Raw genomic sequence first — 12,008 nt, forward strand, 5'->3', positions numbered from 1 at the left:
GTTTAACTGACAAACAAACAAATTCTTCCCTTATCACTCCTAAACACTTTTTGCATAATAATTTGGAACACAGTGTACATGTGCTTTTCCACAAAACACCAGTGGTTCACGTAGTGGATCTTACAGTTCTAACTTGCCAACCGTGGTCTGTATGGAGTTGTTCAATAAAGGGCCCAAAATTAAGATAACATAGACGGGAGAGGTCTCTATGATTAGGAATTCCTAAGAATTTGATACCCTGTGAGGGCCAGGCAAAGGGAAAGTTGGACTGGATGGAATCCTGTATGGATTTGGGGAGGGAGACATCGAGGGCCTCAGACATCGCTGTATTGATTTTAAAATTTGACCATGTAACAAAGTGATCTATTTCAGCCTGCTGATGGATATATGTGATTGACATCATCAGCAAATGCAGAGCACTACTACTCGGTGTCTCCCACCTCAATCCACCTAATATTGGGGTTATGGCGAATTGATGAGAGCAGGTGCTCCGTCACTAGGATGTATAAGCGAGGGGACAGAGGACATCCCTGCCTTGTCCCATTGGTGATTATGAAAGGTGATGAAAATGTTCTGACGTGCCCCCTGGGCCTTGGTACATCCGGAGCCGGACCCTTTTTGGTGGATGCTGGTGGTTGTAGTCTCCGTAGCGGCGACCCGGTTCCGTGGCTCAGGGCGGTCAAACCAGTGGCGGAACTATTTATGTGGTTTTGATGTTTAAATGTCCGACTACGCCACCCGTGGATTGCGGTCAGAGTGAACCGCCGCTGCAGGGCAGACCGCTGAGGCTGGTGTTGTGGGTGCATTAGAGCGTAGCATAACTCTCCACGGGAGGAGTATAGCCTCACAGCAGTGTATGCAGAGGATGGGGGTGATGGTGCAGGGCAGCAGCAGCAGTAACGACACGGAGTCAGTGATGCAGTCCAGGGCCTTTACTCACAGTTCTTATTATCCAGACCACTTCTGCAGGTAACGGCTGCCCACGTCGTACTGTGCTCACCAGGTGAGGGGCTCAGACAACTCCCAGATAACTTTGGAGCGCTTCACAGGACCCCCTTTGTGTGTCATTTGTCTGGCCTTTCTTACCAACCCTTCTGTCTGGCTGCCTTTGGCCTCCTTTTGGTAAACTTGGCGCCAGTTTCCCTGACCCTATGTGCTGCCCTCCTAGCGGGTGTAGCGAGGGGCTGTGCCACATAAAATGTCACAGCCTCCGGTTTCTAGCTGAGGGTCGTTTCCCGCCTCCACTAGTTTCGGGGACCGGTCTCCCCCTTTGGCCTGACCCCTCCACGCAGGTGGATTCGGGCGTGCGGTGGCGAGTCGCCCGTCCACACCCCTGGGATCCCTTCGTTCCTCATTCCTGGAGCCTTCTCCGCTCCTCTTCCTTCCTTCTCCCTCTTCCAGGCCTGGGCCTCTGTTACTAGGCCTGCCTCTGGAGCAGAGCTCATGCAGAGCCCCTGCTCCCTGTCACTTCTGCTCAGACTTCTCTGCACTGAACTAAGATGGTGCCCACCTTTTATACTCCCTTCTCAATGCACCCAGGAACTGCTTCCTCCCTGCTCCTGCACTACAGGGTTCCCCTTCCTCAGTGTTCCCTCCCCCCCACTCCAGCCAGGGACAGGGACTGTCGTGCCCATCTCAGGGGCATATTGGTCGCCCTGCCCCTCGGCAATGTGGTGTAATGCATGCAGGTGTCGGGGTCCTGATCCACACTCCATCCTTACCTGAGAGTGAGATATCACACCTCTGGGTGAGGTGCAATACCTCTGCAGCAACCGAGCCCTCGGGGTGCTACAGTTCCATTTATCTTCAGCCTAGGTGACGCATTGCGATACAGGGCCGTGATTTTGGCTATAAAAGGGTCCCCTAGACCCCTACCCCAAGCTTTTTAAGAGAATAATATATGGCGTGCCAGGAGACTCTATGGAATGCTTTCTCAGCATCCAACGAGAGTATCTAATTACAAATTTTTTACTGCATCTAGCCCAGGAAATACTTTGTGCCTAGTAGCAGTGTCTGCTAGTCAGCGGATTATCCCGGCTGTTAAGCGAGCTACACCACCTGTAGTTTGGACACTTAATTTTTTCAAAGGAAATGCTTCGGGGCCACGGGATACTCAGTGAAGAGCATCAGGAGGCACCCCAAGGCATAGGGGCTGGGACTGGCGGTAGGACGCCTTGCGGTGGACAGCCGAGCTCGATCCTTATAAAAGCTTTTTAACTGCAGCAGCTTTAGTGGACGCTACTGGAGCTGGAATTACGCGGCTGCTGGCATGAGACTTGCCCTTCAATAGATCCTTGTAAAAGGATTTAAAGTGTATTCATTCAAATTAGAGAGACAATTTAAATTAAAAAGCTTAGAGCTGCCTCCACCACAGGGGGGCTCGCTCGACCCACCAGCGGACGGGCACCAGTATTGGGAGAGGGGGGCTGGCCGTCAGGGTCCACCGCGGCTCTGGCACAAACGGAGGTGGCACGGGCAGGAACGGACTTGCCGTGTGGGCTTCTCACTTTTTGGATTTTAGAAGGGCATGACATGCCTATATCTGTGTCTCCCCCTCCTTTTACTCCTCCACCTCTTTTCTTTTCGCATGACTATATGTACTTGTCACTTTTCCATGTGTTAGTTATGTCTTCTGAGCAGTTTGTCAGCTTTTGGACACCTTTGAAGGTGTTTTCTATGTGTTTCTATGTGTTTTTGTTTGCCTGCCATTGGTTTTAACGGTGTTCGAAGGTGTTCGACGAACAGTTCGGCGAACACAAGGGTGTTCGATGAACCGAACCGAACTCGAACACTACGGGGGTGGCTCAACACTACTGACCATGGTCTCCTCCTCATCCTCCTCCTCCCTCTCCTCAGGCCGTTCACGCTGAACAGACAGTATGACAGTTGTGTGGGTAGTTCCGTCTATAGCGCAGGAAACTAGCTCCTGTTCTTCCTCCTCCTCCTCTTCCTCATTGTCACCCAATCAACGTTGGGATGAGATGAGACTGGGCTATTTAGAATCACCCTTTATGGTTCCTTGCTCCATCTCATAGTGCACCGCCTGCAATGCCTCCTCTTTAATTGTGAGCAGCTATCGTTTCAGAAGACAGAGAAGTGGGATGGTGACGCTAATTATGGCGTCATCGTGGCTCACCATCTCGGTGGAGTCCTCAAAGTTTTGGAGGATGGCAGAGATTTCTGACATCCATGCCCACTCCTGAGGTCTTATGTGCGGAGGCTGACCTGAATACCGATGGACGTATTGAAGCTGGTACTCAACAGCTGCCCTGTGCTGCTCACAAATCATTCCTAACATATGCAACGTTGAGTTCAGACATGTGGGGACATTCCACACCAGTCTGTGAGCTGGAAGCTGCAAACGCTGCTGAAGCACGGCAAGGGCAGCGGAAGCTGGAGCTGACTTTCTAAAATGTGCACACATGTGGCGTAGTTTGACAAGCAGATCCAGCAGATCTGGGTAGGTTTTGAGAAACCACTGAACCACTAGGTTGAGCACATGGGCCAGGCATGGTACGTGTGTGAGCTCGCCTCACTTCACAGCCGCCACCAGGTTACGGCCATTGTCACACATGACCATGCCTGGCTGTAGGTTCAGCTGAGACAGCCACAGATCTGCCTGCTCTTTTAGAGCTGTCAACAGCTCTTCAGCGGTGTGCGGTTTGTCACCTAAGCATATTAGCTTCAGCAAAGCCTGTGGCCGCTTGGCCGAGGCAATGCTGCAGAGCTTCCAGCTTCCGACTGATGTGGTCATTTTGGAGATGGAGACTGTAGAGAAGGAGGTGCAGGAACTGTAGAATGTTGGGGCAACTCTGATTGACCCAGGGCCCGCAATCCTTGGCATCGGGAGGATGTCCGACTGGATCCCGGCTTTCACTATATTAACCCAGTGTGCTGTCCATAATATGTACCTTTCCTGGCCACAAGCACTTGTCCATGTGTCCATGGTTAGGTGCACCTTCCTAGTAACTGTGTTGTTGAGGGCACTGCTAATGTTGTAGGACACGTGCTTATGTAATGTGGGGACGGCACACCGGGAGAAATAGTGGCTGCTGGAGACCAAGTACCGAGGGATGGCCGCCACCATCAGGTTGCGGAAAGCTTCCGTCTCTACGAGCCTCGAAGGCAACATTTCGAGCACAAGCATTTGCGAAATGTGTCAGTTTAGTAGTGTGGCATGGGGGGCGTTGACTGCGTATTTGCTCTTGCGCTCCAAGGACTGGAGTAGGGACAACTGAACTCTGCGCTGGGACAAGGACATTGATGCTAATGGTAGTAGTTGTGAGTTTTCAATGACAGGTGCAGGGCAGGAGGCATCTTCGCATGTGCCATGGACAGGGGATTGGCGTGTATGTACAACAGTGGGACAAGCAGTGGTGTAATCCGCAGACACTGTTTCTGAACTCTGGCGTTCAGCCCACCTAGTCGGGTGCTTTGCTATCCTGTGCCTGAGCATGCTGGTGGTGGTCAAGCTTCTAGTTTTGCTACCCCTGCTGATGCTGGCCGGCAGATGGTGCAAATGGCCTTTTGGAGGTTATCTGCAGAGTCTTTAAAAAAGAACCAGACTCGGGAAGACCTAACAGTTGTACTGGCAACTTCCGTCATGTTGGTGTTCCGTGGAACAGTTGCCCGCCTTGTGTCTGTGGCCACCACACTGCTTCTTACTGCCTGTTGTGGTGCTACACCTCCCTCCCCCTGTGTGCTGCTGTCCTCGCTCTGCATGTCACCTTGCCAGGTTGGGTCAGTGACTTCATCGTCCACCACCTCTTCTTCCACTTCCACACCCTGGTCCTCCTCCTGACTTTATGGCAATAGTGTCTCTTCATCATCCACCTCTTGTGACAGTAATTGCACTTTCCCACCATCACCTTCATGTGACCATGGCTGCTCAGATATTTCGGCATCGCTACATGCGATCTCCTCTTGCCCCGCTTGAAGCTGGCCGGGCGAGAGGCCAGAAGAATCTATAAATGGAAAAGTGAGAAGCTCTTCGGAATGTCCAAGTGTGGGATCAGTTGTCTCTGGGCACTCGGCATGGTGGGAGGAAGGAGGATCATGGTGGGGAATATGCGGTCCAGACTCATGGCTACTGAGACTTGACCGTGTGGAAGACAGGGTGGTGGTGGTGGTGGTGGTGGCAAAGTGACTGGAAGCATTATCTGCTATCCAACCAACAACCTTTTGACACTCTTCTGGGTTCAATAGTGGTGTGCTGTGGTCCCCTAGTAATTGGGACAGGAAGTTCGGGCGACAAGATAAGGGTGTTTGTTGTGGCACAATTTCAGCTTGGCCACGGCCTCGACCTCTGCATGCACCATCAGCATCACGTCCACTTCTCCGTCTCTTGCCACGCTCCTTGCCCATTTTAATTGGAGGATAATATTTTGCATGGTCGCTACAAATGACTGGATTTGTATCAGTTATATGTGATACGTCTGATGAATGTCCACGGTTTTAAATAGCGGGCTTGAAGTTTCCTAGTATTCACAGCGACCACATGTGAATAGCTTCACTGACACACTGCTACAAACTGTAAATGGAGGATAATATTTTCCATGGTTGCTACAAATTTCTGGATTTTTATCTCTGTAATATGGGATCATATCCCATGCCCGTCACACAGCAGCACTTCTCCCTACTCTGCCTGTTTCCGGGTTAGACGAGCCTAGCGTCACCAGGTCTTATATAGACCTGATGACGCTATACGGCCAGCCAGTCACTGTAATGCCACAACCAACATGGCTACGGCATTACAGTGCGTGGCAAGCAATCTCTGCATGTTCATTGGCCCTCTAAAGAGCGCCAAACATGCAGAGCGGGGATTCGAGCTCCAGCCCGAACATCCCAGATATACTCTCCGAGCATCTCGATACTTACATTAACTAGGTTTCCCGCCTTAGCTATTTCCCGCCTTAGCTGATGTCTGTTAAGTGGGGACTCCACTCCCAATTTTTGGGTGAATAGGATTAATTAAGTCAACTGCTGACCATTGAATTCTGCTTTCTTGGCTGTTTCTATAACTTGAATGAAATCAGTCTTGTCTAACCTTTCAATTCAGCCTCGTGGTCAGGGGATCCTTGTTCTAATAATTTTTTGATCTCCCATAGGTCTGACCCTTTAAATCACTCTAATACTAAAGCAATACTTCTGACTGTGTCATATTGCTTAATGTTTGCTTCAGTTTACCCACACAGTAGTTTCTTATTAAAGGGACTCTGTCCCCAGTTTCTTGCTACCCTATCATAAAGCAGCATGATATAGAGTCAGAGACTCTGATTCCAGCAACAGCAATGCATCACTTATTGTTCTGCGTGCAGTAGTTTTGATAAAATCACTGGTTTATCTGCTGCATATCTGTATATCCCTTCCCCCACCACTGATTGGCAGCTTTCTGTGTACACTGTGCATAGGAAGAATGCTGCCACTGTCTTTGTACACTGTGGATAGGCAAAATGCTGCCAATCAGTGATGGTCTTGGGGTAATACAGAGCTCATAAATATGGTTACATGGACCATAGGAAATAATAGTCTGGATATATTCATTGAGAGAGTGTTCTAGACATGCTTTGTGATCTGTGTGGAGATCATTGATCAGGGTGGGAGGGGAGCTTTGTATAGCCCCCATTGTGGATCCTGTATTATCTATATACAGTGAGGAAAATAAGTATTTGATATACTGCAGATTTTGCTAGTTTTCCCACCTACAAAGAATGGAGAGGTCTGTAATTTTTATCATAGGTACTCTTCAACTGTGAGAGACAGATTTTAAAAAGAAAAAACAGAAAATCACATTGTATGATTTTTAAATAATTAAATTGCATTTTATTGCATGAAATAAGTATTTGATCACATACCATCCAGCAAGAATGCTGGCTCTCACAGACCTGCTAGTTTTCCTTTAGGAAGACCTTCTACTCTACACTCATTACCTGTATTAATTGCTGATTGAACTCATTACCTGTATAAAAGACACCTGTCCACACACTCAATCAATCACACTCCAACCTCTCCATCATGGCCAAGACCAAAGAGCTGCCTAAGGACACCAGGGACAAAATTGTAGACCTGCACAAGGCTGGGATGGGCAACAGAACAACAGGCAAGCAGCTTGGTGAGAAGGCAACAATTGTTGGCACAATTATTAGAAAATGGAAGAGACACAAGACGACTGTCAATTTTCCTCAGTCTAGGGCTCCATGCAAGCTCTCACCTTGTGGGGTAAGGGTGATACTGAGAAAGGTCAGGAATCATCCCAGAACTATATGGGAGGACCTGGTCAATGACCAAAAGAGAGCTGGGATTACAATTTCAAACATTACCATTAGAAACACACTACGCCGTTATGGATTAAAATCCCGCAGGGCACGCAAGGCCCCCCTGCTCAGGCCAGCACATGTCCAGACCCATTTGAAGTTGAAGCATGGGAGAAGGTCATGTCGTCAGATGAGACCAAAATAGAACTTTTGGTATCGATTCTTTAGAGGAAGAAGAAGGATAAGTAGAACCCCAAGAACACCATCCCAACCGTGAAGCATGGGGGGGAAACATCATTCTTCAAGGGTGCTTTTCTACAAAGGGGACAGGATGACTGCATGGTATTGAAGGGAGGATGGATAGGGTCATGTATCATGAGATTTTGGCCAACAACCTCCTTCCCTCAGTAAGAGCATTGAAGATGGGTCGTGGCTGTGTCTTCCAGCATGACAATGACCTAAAAGTGTCTGAGTGGCTTGGTTAGAAGCATTTCAAGGTCCTGGAGTAGCCTAGCCAGTCTCCAGACCTGAACCCAATAGAAAATCTTTGGAGAGAGCTGAAACTCAATGTTGCGACAGCTTCAAAACCTGAAAGATCTGGAGAAGATCTGTATGGGGGAGTTGGAAAAAATCCCTGCAGCAGTGTCTGCAAACTTGCTCAAGAACGTCTGACCTCTGTAATTGCAAACAAAGGTTTGTGTACCAAATTAAGTTCTGCTTTTCTATTGTATCAAATACTTATTTCGTACAATAAAATGCAAATTAATTATGTTAAAATCATACATTGTGATTTTCTGTTTTTTATTTTTAAATTCTGTCTCTTACAGTTCAAGTTTACCCATGATAAAAATTACAGACCTCGCCATTCTTTGTAGGTGGGAAAACTTGCAAAATCGGAGGTGTATCAAATACTTATTTTCCCCACTGTATGGGTGATGCCTTTCATAGTAATTCTTCCTGTGATCATAATGATGGTTTAATTTTGCAAAGAGAGAAAACTGCATGATTTCAACAATATTTGTGACTAGTGTTGAGCGAGCATGCTCGACACTGCTCGGTACTCGCCCGAGCATCTTGCTACTCGGGATGTTCGGCGAGCACCGAGCATTTACGGGTTACTCGGGCGGGAGCTCGGGTCTCCGCCCTGCACGTTTGGTGCTCTTTACAGAGCCAATAAACATGCAGGGATTGCCAGCCAGTCACTGTAATGCCGCAACCATGTTGTTTGTGGGCATTACAGTGATTGGCTGGCCACACAGCATCACCTCGAGTATTTAAAACCGGGCGCCGCCATCATGGACACAGTTGCCCGGGATCAGACAGTGTAGGGAGAGTGCTGCTGAGTTAGGGAGAGATATATAGTGCGAAATAGTTAGTGTAGGGTCTCTAAAGGCTGCCAAATCAAACAAACAGTCCCTCTCAGGACTAATATCCATCCAGATATCAGGCAGACAGGCAGACTGTATAGGAGACCCAGTGGTTATACCAACAAACAGTGCATTACAGTCCTGTGTGCTCCTGCTGGTGAAATTGCTAGATTTATCCCCCGGTCTCAGGGGCCAGGAAAAATCCTTTTTTATTTTCATCTAAATCCTGTATTTTTTTTTTCCTCAGTCAGACTGTACAAATACACGTCTTATTAACCTTTTGGTATTCCCCCCCCCCCCCCAAAAAAAAATAATTGAGTGTGTCTGTGACTGTTCAGGCACCAATATATCAGTTTAAAAGATTCTGGTGTAGGCCAGATAACTAGAAGTTTGGTTTTGCAGTTCCACTGTTCAAATCACTGTATTATCCAGCTTTTGGCCTATTTTTCCGTAAAAAAAACAGTAATAGTGTCTCCCTGACTGTTCAGACACAAATATATCTGTTTAAAATATTCTGGTGTAGGCCAGATAACTAGAAGTTTGATTTTGCAGTTCCACGGTTGAAATCTCAGTATTGTCCAGCTTTGGGCCTTTTTTACATTAAAAAAAGCAGTAATAGTGTCTCCCTGACTGTTCAGACTCAAATATATCTGTTTAAACTATTCTGGTGGAGGCCAGATAACTAGAAGTTTGCTTTTGCAGTTCCACGGTTCAAATCTCTGTATTATCCAGCTTTTGGCCTTTTTTACATAAAAAAAAACAGTAATAGTGTCTCCCTGACTGTTCAGACACAAATATATCTGTTTAAAATATTCTAGCGTAGGCCAGATAACTAGGAGTTTGGTTTTGCAGTTCCACGGTTCAAATCTCTGTATTATCCAGCTTTTGGCCTTTTTTACATAAAAAAAAGCAGTAATAGTGTCTCCCTGACTGTTCAGACACAAATATATCTGTTTAAAATATTCTGGTGTAGGCCAGATAACTAGAAGTTTGGTTTTGCAGTTCCACGGTTCAAATCTCAGTATTATCCAGCTTTTGGCCTTTTTTACATAAAAAAATACAGTAATAGTGTCTCCCTGACTGTTCAGACACAAATATATCTGTTTAAAATATTCTGGTGTAGGCCAGATAACTAGAAGTTTGGTTTTGCAGTTCCACGGTTCAAATCTCTGTATTATCCAGCTTTTGGCCTTTTTTACATAAAAAAACAGTAATAGTGTCTCCCTGACTGTTCAGACACAAATATATCTGTTTAAAATATTCTGGTGTAGGCCAGATAACTAGAAGTTTGGTTTTGCAGTTCCACGGTTCAAATCTCAGTATTATCCAGCTTTTGGCCTTTTTTACATAAAAAAATACAGTAATAGTGTCTCCCTGACTGTTCAGACACAAATATATCTGTTTAAAATATTCTGGTGTAGGCCAGATAACTAGAAGTTTGGTTTTGCAGTTCCACGGTTCAAATCTCTGTATTATCCAGCTTTTGGCCTTTTTTACATAAAAAAAAACAGTAATAGTGTCTCCCTGACTGTTCAGACACAAATATATCTGTTTAAACTATTCTGGTGTAGGCCAGATAACTAGAAGTTTGGTTTTGCAGTTCCACGGTTCAAATCTCAGTATTATCCATCTTTTGGCCTTTTTTACATAAAAAAAACAGTAATAGTGTCTCCCTGACTGTTCAGACACAAATATATCTGTTTAAAGATTCTGGTGTAGGCCAGAGAAATAGAACTGTGGTTTTCCTCTTCCACGGTTCTAATCGCCTTTTTATTACTCTTTTTCCATTGATAGTGCGAGTGTAAGCTATTTTACTTCATTTACAATGGGCAAGGCGCGTGGCAAGGAACGAGGAACTGGACGTTCTGGTGAAGGTGCGTGTAGAGAACGGGGCCGTGGCCAAGGTGAAATTGTGCCACAACCAACAGCCACATCTTCTCGCTCCCACTTCTTGACCGAATTACTAGGGAAGCACACTACAACACCAGTATTGCGAACTGATCAGTGTGAACAGGTTATTAATTGGATAGCAGATAATACTTCCAGTTACCTGGGCACCACCACCTCTGGTCTGTCTTCCACACGGTCTGGTTTTAGAAGCCGTGAGTCTCGACCGCATACTCCTCCTCACCCTGATGCTCCTTCCTCCCACCATGCTAAGTGTCGTCAGACAGCAACTGATCCCACACTTGGACACTCTGAAGAGCTGTTCACTGGTCCATTTCCATATTTGTGCCCCTTGCCTCCTCAGCTTGAAGTGGTGGAAGAGGAGATCCCACGTAGCGATGCCCAAATATTTGAACAGCTACGGCCACAGGAAGTCGACGCTGGCAATTTGTCACAAGAGGTGGACGATGACGAGACACAATTGCCACATAGTGAGGAGGAGGATCGTGGTGCGCAAGTGGAAGAGGAGGAGGTGATGGATGATCTAGTAACTGACCCAACGTGGCAGGAGGACACGCAGAGCGAGGCCAGCAGCACACAGGAGGAGGGAGGCAGAGTACCCCAACAGGCAGGAAGAAGCTGTGTGATGGCCACACACAGAAGGCGGGCAACAGTTCCCGTAACACCAATAGGAGGGACGTTGCCAGTACAACCGGTAGGTCTTCCAGAGGGAATTTTTTTAAAGACTCTGCTGATAACCCCAAAAAGGCCATTTGTACCATCTGCCATGCCAGCATCAGCAGGGGTGACAAAACTACCAGCCTGACCATCACCAGCATGATCAGGCACATGTCAGCAAAGCACCCGACTTTGTGGGGCGAACCCCAGGGTCCACGACCAGTGTCAGCGGGTGTCACCACTGCTTCTAACGCAGTTGTGCGTGTAAGAGAACCCCCTGTTGTGCGTGCAAGGCAATCCTCTGTCCATACTGCATGCAAAGATGCCCCCCCCTCTCAGTCTTCACTTGTTATGGCAGTTTCTCAAGAAACAGCATCAACGTCCACGTCCACGTCCCACCGCAGCGTTCAATTGTCCATATCCCAGACCTTTGAATGAAAGCGCAAATTCGCAGCCAACGCCCCACAGGCCACAGTCCTAAATTCGCACATTTCATGACTGCTTGCGTTGGAAATGTTGCCTTTTAGGCTGGTGGAGACGGAATCCTTCCGCAACCTTATAACGGTGGCCGTCCCTCGGTACTTGGTCCCCAGCCAACACTATTTTGCCCGGTGTGCCATCCCCGCACTACACAAGCACGTGTCCCAAAACATCTGCCGTGCCCTCAACAACGCAGTTACTGGGAGAGTCCACCTGACAACGGACACGTGGACAAGTGCTTTTGGCCAGGGACGGTACATCTCCCTGATGGCACACTGGGTAAACATAGTGGAAGCCGGGACTCAGTCGGACCTTGGGACGGAACACATCCTCCCCACACCGA

Source organism: Phyllobates terribilis, unplaced genomic scaffold (assembly GCF_046119375.1).
Source record: "Phyllobates terribilis strain yellow unplaced genomic scaffold, ASM4611937v1 Scaffold_1__5_contigs__length_1240528914, whole genome shotgun sequence".
NCBI lineage: Eukaryota > Metazoa > Chordata > Amphibia > Anura > Dendrobatidae > Phyllobates > Phyllobates terribilis.